This window comes from Doryrhamphus excisus, linkage group LG5 (genome assembly GCF_037039965.1).
Source record: "Doryrhamphus excisus strain RoL-2023G ecotype Guam linkage group LG5, RoL_Dexc_Guam_v1.1, whole genome shotgun sequence".
NCBI lineage: Eukaryota > Metazoa > Chordata > Actinopteri > Syngnathiformes > Syngnathidae > Doryrhamphus > Doryrhamphus excisus.
The window spans coordinates 17,150,675-17,166,756 of record NC_136361.1 but is presented as its reverse complement, the minus strand read 5'-3'; the positions used below and the strand labels follow the sequence as shown (position 1 = coordinate 17,166,756).

The 16,082-nt window shown below is 40.9% G+C and overlaps 1 protein-coding gene and 1 long non-coding RNA gene across 2 annotated transcripts in view; one reads left to right on the top strand and one right to left on the bottom strand.

Moving 5' to 3' along the window:
• The window catches only part of LOC144898526 (uncharacterized), a 52,199-nt gene extending 37,702 nt beyond the window's left edge, over positions 1–14,497 (bottom strand). Inside the window, exon 1 of the long non-coding RNA XR_013627410.1 lies at positions 13,954–14,497. This is a non-coding gene — a long non-coding RNA (uncharacterized LOC144898526). The remainder of the gene's footprint in view (positions 1–13,953) is intronic.
• The window catches only part of LOC131105216 (forkhead box protein O6-like), a 159,240-nt gene that overhangs the window by 108,658 nt on the left and 34,500 nt on the right, over positions 1–16,082 (top strand). The window lies entirely within an intron of this gene.

Genomic DNA, 16,082 nt, shown 5'->3' with positions numbered 1-16,082 from the left:
GTCTATTATTATTCATCCATTATTATTAGTCCCTATTAATATTGGTATTTTGGTCACTAGGCATCAGTAACGTTACACTGATGAGACATTAGATATGACATAATATGTCCAACCTGACAGAGTGAAAAAAAAGTTTGCCTCCCATTCAGTGTGGAAGTGGTAAGTTTTTGGCATCTTACATTGTCCTTCTTCCACACTTTTTCTTAACGTTAGAATAAACAAATTGGAAGCTAACTAGTTAGCTCGGTAGCATGCTATGTTTAAAGCAGCGGGCCTCTCATGCAATACATTACAGTTGAGCAATGTAGTGTAAACAAAGAATAGTAGGAGTGTCAGTCGGAGTGTGTTATTTCATGTCTACAGAGCTCTAATAATCGTAAAAATGGTATTCAGAAGGTCAAGGGTAGTTTTTGTTTTTTTTCGAACTACAAAAATTTGTTAATATTTGCGGAAATTCACTTATCGTCGGCGGAGGGTCCTGGAAACTATTTACGGCAATAAACACTCTATTAGAATTCTCACCTGACAGACTACGGTTAGTTGTTAGCTTCAGGTGACACTACACAAGCTCAAATTGTATTTTCTTTTAATGTGCCCTTTACGTCTCAGTTTTTTAATGAGCTTCCAAACCTGTAAGGTTCATTATTCCATGCAAGTCCTTTTGAAAGAAATCCCATCCAAAAAAAAAATGCTTTAGGAGATTCAACATTTTGAAGAATGAGCAGAGACCAGTGGCTATAACGCTGCGAACAACACTTAACCTCTGCTTACCTCTCAGTTACATCAGCTCCACTAGAGAGGTTAATAATGCACGGTGCACGCAGCATGGCCTTTACACATGGATGATAGATTTAACATGCACACAGCGGGCATGGGCTGGACGGCGACGCCATGTACTGTACATGAGCAGACGGTGCTGACGATTCTCTCACCTGACTTTGTACTGAGTCAGCTGACTCATGCTATTCGATTCTACGGAGCCAAAACATAGACGATGCACGCTCGCGCTTGTATGAATGTGAATGGGCAGACGAGACCCTGGAGGTTAGATACACATTAGCAGCTTGTTAGGTAGCCCTGTAACTATCAAGTTGGCCGAGGGTGGAATCGAACTCGGGGTTCCTAGCTGTGAGACCTGCGCGCTATGCACTCGACCGCCGTCAGAAAGTCACTTCTGTTGGAAAAAACAACCAAAGTTAAAACATGAACCATAAGGCAACTAAAGCAAACGTGAGTGCCGTAACAACTAACATAAAGGGCCATTTTAGTCAATGGTACTCTTTAAAAGTATATTTTAGAAGCTTTTTATGAAATTTATGCTCATAAATGGAGTAAAAAATAACAAGTATTCAACCAAAACAGCATTCATTTTTGGTCCGCATCAGAATAGAGTCAGTATGAATGCAGCCTGTTATTACATGTACAGTAAGTGTGATCACTGTTGTTCCACTCCAGTCCTGTAGGAGGCGATGATGTGCCTTACATACTGGCTGCTGACTACCAATTAAATGAAGATGAATTAGTTAGTATGTTTGCCATGTTTGGATGAAAAATAGAACATTCCCGGATTCACACAGTTGGAATTCTACTTATTGTATTTTTTTTTTGTGTGTAATCGTTGAGTAAAGAGTAAATAAAAAAAAATGGGCATTAATCACACAATAAATGGAACTGAGGCTGCACAGTTGTCGAGCGGTTAGCATGAAGGCCACACAGCTAGAACACCAGAGTTCAATTCCACCCACGGGTTTGCATGTTCTCCCCGTGCATGCGTGGGTTTTCTCTAGGTACTCCAGTTTCCTCCCACATTCCAAAAACATGCTAGGTTAATTGGCGACTCCAAATTGTCCATAGGTATGAATGTGAGTGTGAATGGTTGTTTGTCTATATGTGCCCTGTGATTGGCTGGCGACCAATCCAGGGTGTACCCCCGCCTCTCGCCCGAAGACAGCTAGGATAGGCTCCAGCACCCCCCGCGTCCCTCAGTCTCTTTGCATTGATGGGTGGAGTTAGAATACACACAGCGTATAACATAGTGGTAATTAAATTAGTAGATAGCAATATATTATCATGTATGTTTTGAAATTTTTAATTGTCGTAATATTAAACCCTCGACTCGTCTAATGTAGCGTCTTGTCAAAACAAAAGTATATACAATAATTACTATAAAATTATACCCAGCAAAGCCTGTCCTATATTGTTTACAAAGTGCCTTAATATTTGTATACTACATTACAATACAAATAAAGTAGCTAATTTTTTCTCCACTAAATATGTCCAAATATTAATAAAAAATAATTCAATACGACTATCAGAAACATTGTTATCGGTATAAGAGATATTTATATAGTATTGATCTCCTAATCACTATCCCTTATGTAGGTAATGCCTCAACATGAAAACAATATGGAGTATGGAAACAGAGAGTTCATCTGCTGCCATTTCAGTCACGAGAGTTGCGTCATGTTGCAGCAAGAGCCTCTCCAGTCAGCGGGAACATGCCGGTCCACTTCACATCCGTCACGCAGGCCGTGAACGTTGTCCGGCATGTGAAGCTGACGACCGCTGAGACGGCAGATGACGAGGTGACTACCTCTGTTGTATCCTGCTGTCAAAGGCCCCCGCCCTTCCCTTCTTTGTGCTAATCACCTTCAGTCTGTCTCCCATCCTCATGATCTCACCTGCATGGTGCACAACTCACCCCACCCTCGCCCCCCCCAATGCCTCCAGCAGGCTCCGCCCCTCCCATCCATCCCTCCCTCCCTCCCTGGCTGCTTCTGCGTTACTCAAATGTGCCCATTAAGCGCTTGGCTGGCCATGCATTGCTTTTTATATGGGGCGTAAAACAGCCGATGACACTGAAAAGCGAGAGCATGCGTAGCTTTAAATGCGAGAGTGGGCATCAGATGTCACTGTTTGTTACTCTCGACGCTTTACTTGGTCTTGTCGTCGCATTCATGGAGGGGGAGAAGACACAAGAAGGCTTGTTAGATTAATTATACACTCTACAGTACGGCCTATCATTTGGCACAATGGGCACAGAGGAGCATGTGTCTCCACAGAAAGCCATTAAGTTAATGCACCAGCTCTGAAGAAAACATTGCTGCACAACATCTAAATAAAGTTTTCTCTATTTTTTTTTTATCTTCCAGTGATGACTTACATCCCCATCTAAATTCCCAGAAAATCAGTATTATAATAATACACATACATCGCCTGGTTAATTAAAGTTTTAAAAAGTTTACAATTTCAGCAATAATCCTTTTCTGGGTTCAAATGTTGCCATAAGAAATAATATGAACTTACAGACTATGTTATAAGTATCATATTTGCATTCTAAAGATCATTCCAATATAAAAAGATAATATAATAATAATAATAATAATAATAATAATAATAATATAATAATATAATAATATAATAATAATAATAATAATAATAATAATAATAATAATAATAATAATAATAATAATAATAATAATAATAATAATAATAATAATAATAATAATAATAATAATAATAATAATAATAATATCACATATAAACAAAATTAATCTCAACTTCTCTCAATCTTCATCCATTCATTCATTTTCTACCGCTTATCCTCACAAGGGTCGCGGAGGGTGCTCGAGCCTATCCCAGCTGTCTTCAGGCAAGAGGCGGGGTCCACCCTAGACTGGTGGCCAGCCAACCACAGGTCACATATAGACAAACAACCATTCACACTCACATTCATACCTATGGACAATTTGGAGTCCCTCTGATGTACTCATTCCTGATCCTATCCATCCTGGTCACTCCCAATATGAAGCATCAGCATCCGTATCTCTGCTACTAACAAACACCCTAAAGTTACAATGAGCATGAGATTCAAATCAATCTGACTTATGGGGTCAAACTTTTAATAACAGCGCCACCATGTGGTGTATTTGTCAGTAAACTAATAGCACAATGTATGTAATGTAATGTGTTTTAATGTATTGTTCAGCATAGCCAAAACAAATAAACCAGTACCATCACGGTCGACAATTAACTGTATTTTATTTACAAAGTGGCCCTTTTCTCAAACAGTGTGGTCGTTTTCATGTTGTGCTATTATTGTATGTTTGAATTAACTAATTAACTTAAAATAAATACACTAAGAGAGTTCCTTTAAGTGAGAGAGGTTGGAAGCTACTGGTTTCGAATATGCCGCAGATAAAAAAAAAAAAAGACTGCAAAAGACCCCTGTGCCAAAGTTTGGAAACCCCTTAGAGGCTCTGCTATAATCCAAACATACCATTTGGGCTGGACCTTTTTTATGTCAAGAAACTGGGCAGTGTGGCCTGTGAAGGCAAAATAGTGAAACTGCTGAAGGCATAAAAAGCAATCGCAAAAAAAACGGGTGCAGCGTAGCGACTTTTTTTTTTTTTTTGGTTGTAAATAACGGGCTTTGGCTTTTGGCGGTATGGTTGCCTGTGATGGGTGTGAGCTGTGAAGACTATAATCAGTGTCAGCTCACGCAGCCAGACCTGACACCACACACTGCGACGCAATAGCTCCCCCTCTCACACACACACACACACACACACGTACACACAGATGGATGCTGGGTAACATTACAGCCAGTGACCAAAGAGACAGACGTCCAGGGTGGAGGGAGCAGTGGACAAAGAGATTGTCACTCCACATTGGCTGAAGTGTGTATTGCAGCCAGCCAATATGAGAATGGCAGAATTTGTGTCTGTGACAGTGGATGTGATTCTCGGTGAAGTGTGTGTCTGTGTGTGTGTGTGTGTGTGTGTGTGTGTGTGCCTCGCCTTTTATCTGGGTATAGCCTCAGAGCAATTCACAGCCTGTCAGTCACTCTCCAGGACTTGCAGCCAGAGTGAGATAGAGAGATGGACGGAGGACGGGTGAGGAAGCGCGAGAACAAAATTGGGAGGCTGAGAGGGAGGACAAGTGGAGAACATGGAGGGAGCAAGCCGTAGAGGCCGTTTGCTCCCTGGGGTGCATGGAGGAAGGGGGGGTGGGGGTAGCCTGGGCAGCCCGCGGGCGCAGTTGGCATGCAGCTGGGCACACACTGGCGCTCAGTCCCGGCGGCAGGCTGTGTGCTGGCGCTGCCTTGCCTCAGAGCAGAGGTCGAAGGGAAAGATATGTGCCTCCATCCAGTATCTGGATACGGGGCCGCTTGCATTCACACTTAATATAATATAATATAATATAATATATATAATAATATAATATAATATATAATTAATATAACATAACATAATAATCATAATAGGGTGACTTGGAATGTGGGCGCCTTCATTCTCATCTGTTAATCTTCATCAGGCACGTTCCTCCACCCTGCATACTTCCATACAGGGCACCCACCACAAGGAGGCCCAGCCGGCAGCACCCTAACCACTAAGGCGACGCCTACAAAAGGTGACAATTGCATCACCTCCAACTCTCTTTCTACCAACCCATCATTAGTTCACATCACTTTTTTTTTTCCCCTCCCAAATTCTAATTTTACATGCCTGGGATCATTTTGCGCCCAGCGTGTGTGTATGTGTGTTTTTTTTATAACCACATGGTGTGGTTTGGGACAGCAAAGTATTCCAAAAAGGGAAACAGAAGATCGAAGGCCTTCCTGGTGTAGCAAATTAAGGAGTATTAGGTACATGAGACTCAGATAAAGTGACAATAAAGCAAAAAAATTCCACTGAATGAGAGTAAAAATGTATTATTTCTGTGAAAATATTACAATAAAAAAATAAGCTGTGATAATTGTGGTAATTTTACAAAAATAAATTAAATAAATTAGGTGTATTTTTTGTTATCATGAGGCAATTGAGCTGCACGGCGGACAAGTGGTTAGCGCACAGACCTCACAGCTAGGACACCCGAGTTTAATTCCACCCTTGGCCATCTCTGTGTGGAGTTTGCATGTTCTCCCCGTGCATGCGTGGGTTTTCTCCGGGTACTCCGGTTTCCTCCCACATTCCAAAAACATGCTAGGTTAATTGGCGACTCCAAATTGTCCATAGGTATGAATGTGAGTGTGAATGGTTGTTTGTCTATATGTGCCCTGTGATTGGCTGGCGACCAGTCCAGGGTGTACCCCGCCTCTTGCCCGAAGACAGCTGGGATAGGCTCCAGCACCCCCGCGACCCTTGTAAGGAAAAAGCGGTAGAAAATGAATGAATGAATGTATACATTTTGGGCTGCACGGCGATCGAGTGGTTAGTGCGCAGACCTCACAGCTAGGATACCTGAGTTCAATTCCACCCTCGGCCATCTCTGTGTGGAGTTTGCATGTTCTCCCCGTGCATGCGTGGGTTTTCTCCGGGTACTCCGGTTTCCTCCCACATTCCAAAAACATGCTAGGTTAATTGGCGACTCCAAATTGTCCATAGGTATGAATGTGAGTGTGAATGGTTGTTTGTCTATATGTGCCCTGTGATTGGCTGGCGACCAGTCCAGGGTGTACTCCGCCTTTCGCCCGCTGACAGCTGGGATAGGCTCCAGCCCCCCCGCGACCCTTGCGAGGATAAGCGGTAGAAAATGAATGAATTAATGAAATAAGGAGTTAGTATGTTCTCTGTAGGCGGCATTATGAATTATCCTTACTGACCTTTTTTTGCAGTACATTTAACGAGTGAAGATTGCTTTTATAGCTATTACCCCATATTTCCACAGGTGTGCACAAACTAAAGTTAAATAAAAACTTTGGAAAACAACTACTCCTTCATTCCATCGATGAATTTAAGGTAGTTCACAACTAAATCCACCACTAAGGATCTTCCACAGATATGAATGACATCAGTTGTTGTTTAAAATAAGAATTAAACAGAGCCAGAATCAAACCTTCTAAATAAAGTCCCTTCCTTTTCCCTGAATGTTGAGGTTCTCTGACTAAATACAGGCCAGTTACTAAAGAGGCAATGAGCTTCATCACATTAAACGCAGCAGGTGCTACTTACACCGCTCGCCCGCACTAAGCTTCCTTAACCTGACCTGTTACCTAAGCATTTGAGCATCTGTGCCCGCATATGTGTTTCACAACCCAACAAATATGCACCGTGCCACATTCCTGCCATCTGACCAACCGCATTCTTGCCATAGCAGGGGCAATTAAAAGCCTTTTACCTCCAAATTCCCAGTGCCGTGTGAACTAAGAGCAGAGAAAGCCCATTAAAATGGGGAATGCGTGCCAGCTTCTTAATGGAAACACATGTAAGCCGTTAGGGCTACACTTTGAACTCTCGTCTCTTGTTAAGAAAAAAGGGAGAAAGCGCAGCGGGAGAGAGAATTCGGGATGCTCGTCTCACTTATGCAAATGAAAAGTCATCAGAAAGTGAGACCAAAAAAAAAAAAAACAAAAGATGGAATGTGAAAAGAAACTGCGGAGGTCATGGCAGGATATGATGGATCCACATTCTTCTTGCTCTTTGCTTCCCATTCCATCCCTGCACATACTTCACATGCTTTGGCCCGGGGTTCTTTGAATTGGGTCCCTATGGCGACAGCACGGCTGGCGGACAGAGCGGCGCTCCTTCCTGATGCTGTTTGGAAGAAGTGGCAGGGACCACAAGGAGGCCACTTCTGAGCAATCCGAGCAGTGATGCTCAGCAGGGGCTTTCCGGATACATGTTGTGCTCTGACTCAGTTAACTCTGCCCGAGTCTTCGGATTTTTGATAAAAAATACCAAATGCATTGCAATGCAATTGATTGTTGAATTTGTCAAACACAATATTTCTGATTTCTGAAAGATTTTTCCATTAGGAAATGACTTTAATTCAGTTTTAAATGGTCAAACAAGTGTAAAAATAAGTCAACCACAGTCAATATTAAGAAAACCTTTCACAGTAGGCTTTTTCCACTTTTCTGACCTGTAAATGTAGTTAGAATGTTGCATTCTTGTGTTAAATGATACCAAAGTTTCAGATAATGAGGTTTGTGCATTTGGAACTGACTCTTTGTGATGTCACAGAGAGGTTGACTTCCTTTTATGGTTCACAGTTTGGGTGTGTGACCAATCAGAGCGGAGTGGGCATGCCCAGGGGCGACTCCAAATTGTCCACAGGTAAGAATGTGAGTGTGAATGGTTGTTTGTCTAGATGTGCCCTGTGATTGGCTGGCGACCAGTCCAGGGTGTACCCCGCCTCTCGCCCCAAGACAGCTGGGATAGGCTCCAGCACCCACTGCGACCCTCGTGAGGATAAGCGGCAGAAAATGAATGAATGAATAATAACAATGGGCTGCACAGCGAGTGGTTACTGCACAGGCCTCACAGCTCGGAGACCCGAGTTCAATTCCACCCTCGGCCATCTCTGTGTGGAGTTTGCATGTTCTTCGCGTGCATGCGTGGGTTTTCTCCGGGTACTCCGGTTTCCTCCCACATTCCAAAAACATGCTCGGATAATTGGCGACTCCAAATTGTCCATAAGTATGAATGTTAGTGTGAATGGTTGTTTGTCTATATGTGCCCTGTGATTGGCTGGCGACCAGTCCAGGGTGTACTCAGCCTCTCGCACAAAGACAGCTGGGATAGGCTCCAGCACCCCCCGTGACCCTTGTGAGGATGAGCGGTAGAAAATGAATGAATGAATAAATAATAAATGCTAACATGTAAACTGTCAAAAATAGCTGATAAATAAATAAAAAGTCTGCTTCTTCCTTGACGAATTGAACATATTGAATGGTACAAGATGTTTTGAGCTTGTCCTAAACAAATAAAACCATGACCATGACCAATGAGGAAAGTGACTTAACCAACTTAACGTGGGACTGTCTTGTACAACAGAATGTGTTTGAGGTTCCATATCAGATCCAATTTTCCTAAAACTCTCCGAAAAGGTCAAAATTGAAATAAAGCATGACAAGGACCTATTGAAGGGTTTTCAGTGTCCCCTAGACGTGTTTGACATACTGTAGAGGCACAAAAACACACTTTTTATGGCTTCTCTCCAAAGTCTTCCTCATCCTCCTGCATGCTTCCTTTTTTCATCTGTCCCTCTGCCTTTTTTTTTCTTGCTTTTGTTGTTTTGGTGCCACTGATGTTTTTTTTTTTCATTCTATTATATATATATTTCCTCAGTCTTTCTTATTGTCAAATCCCTCACGCGCCGGCTTTGAATATGTGGACGCGCTCAATTTCATAAGCTCGCCCCGCCAGTGCTCCTTTCCATTTGGACTCTCTCATGTGTCCCTCACACTCCTCTGTCCCTCATCTTTGTACGCTCACCTTCTCGATTCTTTATCGCCCCCGCTTTATTCTTTCTTTGTCTTTCCCGCTGTTCATTATTGTTAAAACAGTGCCAACTATCTCATTCATCACATCAGAAGTCCACTTTGTTATATGTTACCATTATGGCCAGATGGCGACTATATTATACAGTATATACAGTATATACAGTCTATACAGTATAAGAGATGAACCTCAAAAACCTCCTTTTAAGTTCAGTTCATTGAGCATCAATAGCATCAGTGTCCAAAGTGCAGCCTGGGGGCCCTTACAGCCCCTGTCCATTTTTTTATTGCGCCACAGAACATTCCAAAACTCATTCATTCATTTTCTACCGCTTGTCCTCACGAGGGTCGGAGGGTGCTGGAGCCTATCCCAGCTGTCTTCAGGCGAGAGGCGGGGTACACCCTGGACTGGTCGCCAGCCAATCACAGGGCACATATAGACAAACAACCATTCACACTCAATTTGGACAATTTGGACAATTTGGAGTTGCCAATTAACCTAGCATGTTTTTGGAATGTGGGAGGAAACCGGAGTACCCGGAGAAAACCCACGCATGCACGGGGAGAATATGGAAACTCCACACAGAGATGGCCGAGGGTGGAATTAAACCATGGTCTCCTAGCTGTGAGGTCTGCACGCTAGCCACTCACCGCCGTGCAGTCCCGTTCTAAAACTATAAACGAATAAAAAAAATCTTCATCAAATATATAATAAAAATAAATTATAATAAAATATATAATACATCAAATAAATCAGTTGTCATTTTTTCATTTGAGTAGCATAAATTTGAAATAAATATATTTTACAGTCATAAAAACTAAAATAAAATTGTCAGTTTTGTAAAATTAGGTTGTGGAAAAAGTTTTAATGACGAAAATTTAAATACGTAGTTGGAAAAAAAACAGCCGAAATGAAAAAAAACTGCAGTTTTTCAAGAACAAAGTCAAAATATGAAGAGAAAAACTTCAAGAATAAGATAATAAACTCTTAAATATTATGAGGAAAATAATGGCATAGAATTGAAATATATATATAATTTTTTAACCATAATATTATGAGAAACGCAACAAAATTAAGTTGTAATAACTGAAAAAATAGGTTTCGAAAAATGTTTTGTTTGGTTTGTTTCAAAAGTCTACATATTAAGTTATTAAGTTATGTTATGACAATAAAATCTACAAAGATAATAAGAAAAAAATAAGATAAGAAGAAAATTTAAATATTTTTGTTTTGGGGGGGGGCAACAGCATGGTGGAGGAAGCATATATACATGTGTTGCTTTGCTAAATATCAAAGTGGCCCTCACTGGAAAAGGTTTGGATCGAGTGTACAATTTCTGTTATTTCATTTACATCAGAGATTGGGAGAGATTCCGGCTTCCCAGCATACCTTGCGGCACTTGTTTTGTAAAAAGTTGCTATCGTAATGTGTTCAGAATTAACACAGTTGTGGTTTATTATCCTCCACTAGTAGTATAAGTTGCCCTGTGTACATGTTATATGTTAAGTTGCTGTGTGATGGTTATAGCTTTATATAGCCCAGCCTCACTGAGACACGATTTCCAGCAGCCCCTGGTTTAGACCCCTACATTACCTTAAAGTCATCCACCGTCTCAGAAGGAACTGTGCTCCACTTTGGGGGTCACATGGAAATAAAACAAGCCTTCACTGCAACACTTCTAATCATACGGCTAAGACTGTTCCTTCCCGGTTCCTGTTATGAGCGGAACCATGTTGACCAAGCTACACCATTACTCAAACCCAAAACCATTCTCGTCTACCCAACCAGGGAATCCTACCGCCGTGGTTGGTGTCATGACACATTCATATGAAGAAAAACCCCATCACCAGCCACAACATGACAAGACATAGGAACTTTACTATATAATTTTTCTGTTTGCCATATTATATATCTTATTTAGCCTCACAAGAAGCCACAAGAGCTCTCAATGGGTTGTAGTGTAGTTCTACACCAATGCAAGCCACGATTCATTCATTCATTTTCTTCCGCTTATCCTCACAAGGGTCGCAGGGGTGCTGGAGCCTATCCCAGCTGTCTTCAGGCAAGAGACGGGGTACATCCTGGACTGGTGGCCAGCCAATCACAGGGCACATGTAGACAAACAACCATTCACACTCACATTCATACCTGTGGACAATTTAGAGTCGCCAATTACCCTAGCATGTTTTTGTGGGAGGAGAAAACCCACACATGCACGGTGAAAACATGCAAACTCCACACAGAGATGCCCAAGCGAGGAATTGAACCTAGGTCTTCCCGATCTCTCTATGGACAATTTGGAGTCGCTAATTAACCTAGCATGTTTTTGGAATGTGGGAGGAAACCGGAGTACCCGGAGAAAACCCACGCATGCACGGGGAGAACATGCAAACTCCACACAGAGATGGCCGAGGGTGGAATTGAACACTGGTCTCCTAGCTGTGAGGTCTGCGTGCTAACCACTCGACCACCGTGCAGCCCTTTACCTAGCATGTATGTGTGACATGGATTAAACATTGGCAGGCATGGACAAACACAGCTCATTAGCATTAAAGCTACAGACTCACAAAACAGGACTTCTCAAATAATAGGGTGGGTCCCCTTGGGGGACTGTCGGGAGGGGGGGTGCGATAGGCTTTAATTTCAATGCAGACCTACCAACATGTACACATTTATAGTACTCAACATGCAATTTGACTCTTGTATGATCGTATGCTCCGAGTTTTGTTGCTTTTCACTGGTTTCAGTTTCAAGGTCAGCCTCAATATGAGCACGACTAGACAGTCGAAATTCTAGCATCACGGCCAAGTTTCGGACAACACACTTCCAATAAATTGTAAAAAAAAAATTGAACCTTTAATTACAGGTATGTACAAGTGTGTTCAAGTTGTTGAATGACATTACTCATTGCATCTGACACTAACACTCGGGAAACAAACACATCTCAAATGATATACCATATATTTGTATTTTTTTTTCAATATTTTTTTTTCTCTCCAAAGTTCATACCAGATTTAATTTATCCCACTGTGCCGCCTGAAATAATGGCGGCATAGTTTAAAATAAATGAGGCCTCCGTCTCAGCTGGCTGCAGTTGCATTTTAATGTCTCATTTGATTGACAGCAGCTGGCAGACTGACGGTGTTACACCGTGCAGCGGGTTTAAAAAAAAAAAGGAGGGGCGGGGGGAAATGAATGCCGCTTCGGCTAGAAGTCACGAGCAGGCGCTATGTCACCTCCTCGAGATCAAACCTACATCTAACGGGAAAGCGATATTTGCAGGTAGCTCGGCACGCCGTTTGATGCACCTAAGCAGCTTATTAGCGAGCAAGCCTGGAAACGCGTGTCAGCGGCGCGCTTGATCCCACCCGCTGAATGTTTATTTGATGGCTCTTTTTTCTGCGATGCGCTTCACTCGTTTTAGTTGAGATAAACTTGAGCGTGGATCTTCGCCGTGTTTTTGTTGCTGTGTGATGAGGTTGAAGGTCAGCTGACCAAAACGCAATCAAACATAAGGAATACAAATTAACATCATGTCTCATCAGTGTAACATTACTGGAGGATGCTGAGGTTCTCATTGGGAGTGACCGGGATGGATAGGATCAGGAATGAGTACATCAGAGGGACATTACATGTTAGAGGCCTTGAAGGTTAATAATCATAACCATAACCATAACCATAACCATAACCATAACCATAACCATAACCATAACCATAACCATAACATAACCATAATCATAATCATAATTATAATAATTATAATAATTATAATAATTATAATAATTATAATAATTATAATAATTATAATAATCATAATAATCATAATAATCATAATAATCATAATAATCATAATAATCATAATAGGGCGGCACCGCGGTCAAGTGGTTAACACGCAGACCTCACAACTAGGAGACCAGAGTTCAATTCCACCCTCGGCCATGTCTGTGTGGGGTTTGCATGTTCTCCCCGTGCATGCATGGGTTTTCTCCGGGTACTCCGGTTTCCTCCCACATTCCAAAAACATGCTAGGTTAATTGGTGACTCCAAATTGTCCATAGGTATGAATGTGAGTGTGAATGGTTGTTTGTCTATATGTGCCCTGTGATTGGCTGGCGACAAGTCCAGGGTGTACCCCGCCTCTCGCCCGAAGACAGCTGGGATAGGCTCCAGCACCCCCCGCGACCCTCGTGAGGAAATAGCGGTAGAAAATAAATAAAAATAAAAATAAAAATAAAAATAAAAATAAAAATAAAAATAAAAATAAAAATAAAAATAAAAATAAAAATAAAAATAAAAATAAAAATAAAAATAAAAATAAAAATAAAAATAAAAATAAAAATAAAAATAAAAATAAAAATAAAAATAAAAATAAAAATAGTGATGAATATTCATATTGCACTGATATTGAACTTATTTTTCAAAAAAAAATTATGGAAAAGATGGTGTTGTCTTATATTTGGATCAATAGAAGAATTGACTGTGATTTTCCATCTCACAGTGAATCAAAGTGAAGACTTTAGAGCCTCTTTTTTTTGTGATAATTTTGACTTTACGGTTTCCAAACTCTTATTAAACTAAACCCACACACATGATTTAAAAAGTGCATTTCTTCTGGCGAGACCAGTATTTTGACATTCAAACCAACAGCCAATCGGATGTCATTATGTCTGAAGACAGTTCCCCATTTGTGACATTTAAGTGGATTTCCTGTTCAGTCAAACACACTGACCTGCGGTTTTTGTGGGCTTGTTTCCGTGTCTGCACGCAGGGGTCAGGTGGATCGTCGGGCGGGAATTGTGGGAGGAGCCTGAGTCTGCCGGGATGAAAACACAAAAAAGTTGAGAGATGAGACGAGACAAAAGAGGAAGCAGATGTTAACTGCCCAATGACAGCACAAGGGTAATTGCACAGTGACTGGATTCTTCTGGAGTCTGCAATGTGTGTATGTGTGTATGTGTGTGTGTTTGCGCGCACATGTGTGCATGTGTGCGTGCATAGCGGCCGCAGGCAGACACATGGGAGCCTGAGGAGTGGTGAATATTACAGAGGAGTGGACCACAAAGGGCCCAGGCCCATCGCCAACAGACAGGCCCCGCTCATAAATCCTCTCCACACTGACGCCTTTCTCCTCCATCTCTGTCTTTACTCTCCTTCAACAGCTGTGTGTGTGTGTGTGTGTGTGTGTGTTTTGTGTCACTTTCTGTGTCTTTGTCTCCTTGGCAGAGAAACGAGTCTAGTGGAGTAATAGCAATCCATCTTTAATATGAACAAATTGTAACATCCAACTCAATTGGCATGAGCTTTTCAAGCTAATTGGGCAGGTTATGTTTCATTGTTTTGTTCGGGTGTAACAGTCGTAATTCGATTTTTTTAAGACGGAACAATCGATACGGAACAGACAATGTTGGATGTTACGGTAATTAGATTACATCAACATATTACTGTTGATAATGGAGGGACAGTAATTCCTTGTTTATCGTTTATTATTAGTTCACTTCCGTGAAATTCCTTGTTTATTAATTAAATATGTTCATAGTTACGGCATTAAAACATGCTTACCACCTTCTAAATATGGGTTTTAACATTATTAGAGCTCTGTAGACATGAAATAACACCCCTATAGTCAATCACCTTTACACTTGTATTATCAACATATTACTGTTGATAATGGAGCGACAATAATCCCTCGTTTATCGTTTAGTATTAGTTCACTTCCGTGAAATTTCTTGTTTATTAATTAAATATTTTCATAGTTACAGCATTAAAACATGCTTACCACCTTCTAAATATGGGTTTTAACATTATTAGAGCTCCGTAGACATGACATAACACCCCTTTCGTCTATCACCTTTACACTTGTATTACCTAATATAGTAGACATAATCTGATAAAATAAGACATTTAATCCATAAATAACAGTCATGCTCATACATGTTGCAATAAGTGTGTTCCAGCTATGCGGAGGACAGGAAGTGACCTCCGGGGTTCAAAATTAAGATTTAGTTTGGCATGGTGTACGGCAAGCAATAGTAGCTCGTGTTATTATCATGATTATATTATTATTATTATTTTATTAAAATGATTTTAATATCCTTACTATTATTGTGCCTGTTGTGAGATAATTCAAACCTGCAATAAAAACCTGTTGTTCTGGTGATCAAATCTGGCGTCTCACCAAACGTTACAGTAACATTACTGACACAGAGTAACCGGTGTAGAATACTTTATACAACAATTTCAATGCATCTTCTTAATGCCTTATATTTGTATTTTAGATTATTTAACCATATGGTTAAATAATCACATATCACATGTGATTAATCGCATAATCACGCTCACATTCATTCCGATGGACAATTTCCAATTAATCCAACATGCATATTTTTGGAATGTGGGAGGAAGCTGGGAAACCCAGAGAAAACCCACACACTCATGGGGAGGACATGCAAACTCCATACAGAGATGCTTAACACAAACCACTAATCCATCGTGCGACCAGACATTTTCATCATTTAAAAAAAAAAAACAAAAAAAAAAACACAGGAAGTCCAGTAATAGATGTGGCCTGGCAAAACAGGACATATGGTCACCTAATAAAACTGCTCCGCGTTTGTGTTTAATGTGTTTAAAAACACAGCAATCTGCTAATTAATAAAATCCTCAAAATAAATACACAAAAAAGATGTACTGTTACACCCACTGGAACTAATTACTTTTACCAGTGAGTACTTTTTTAGTAAGTCATTAGTAATGTATAATAAAATAACTTTTTGGATAAGTACCCCAACATCGGAGGTGCACCTACTGTTTTGGCAGCCCTGCTTGCAAACATGTGGAATAATGCTGTGCATATACAGT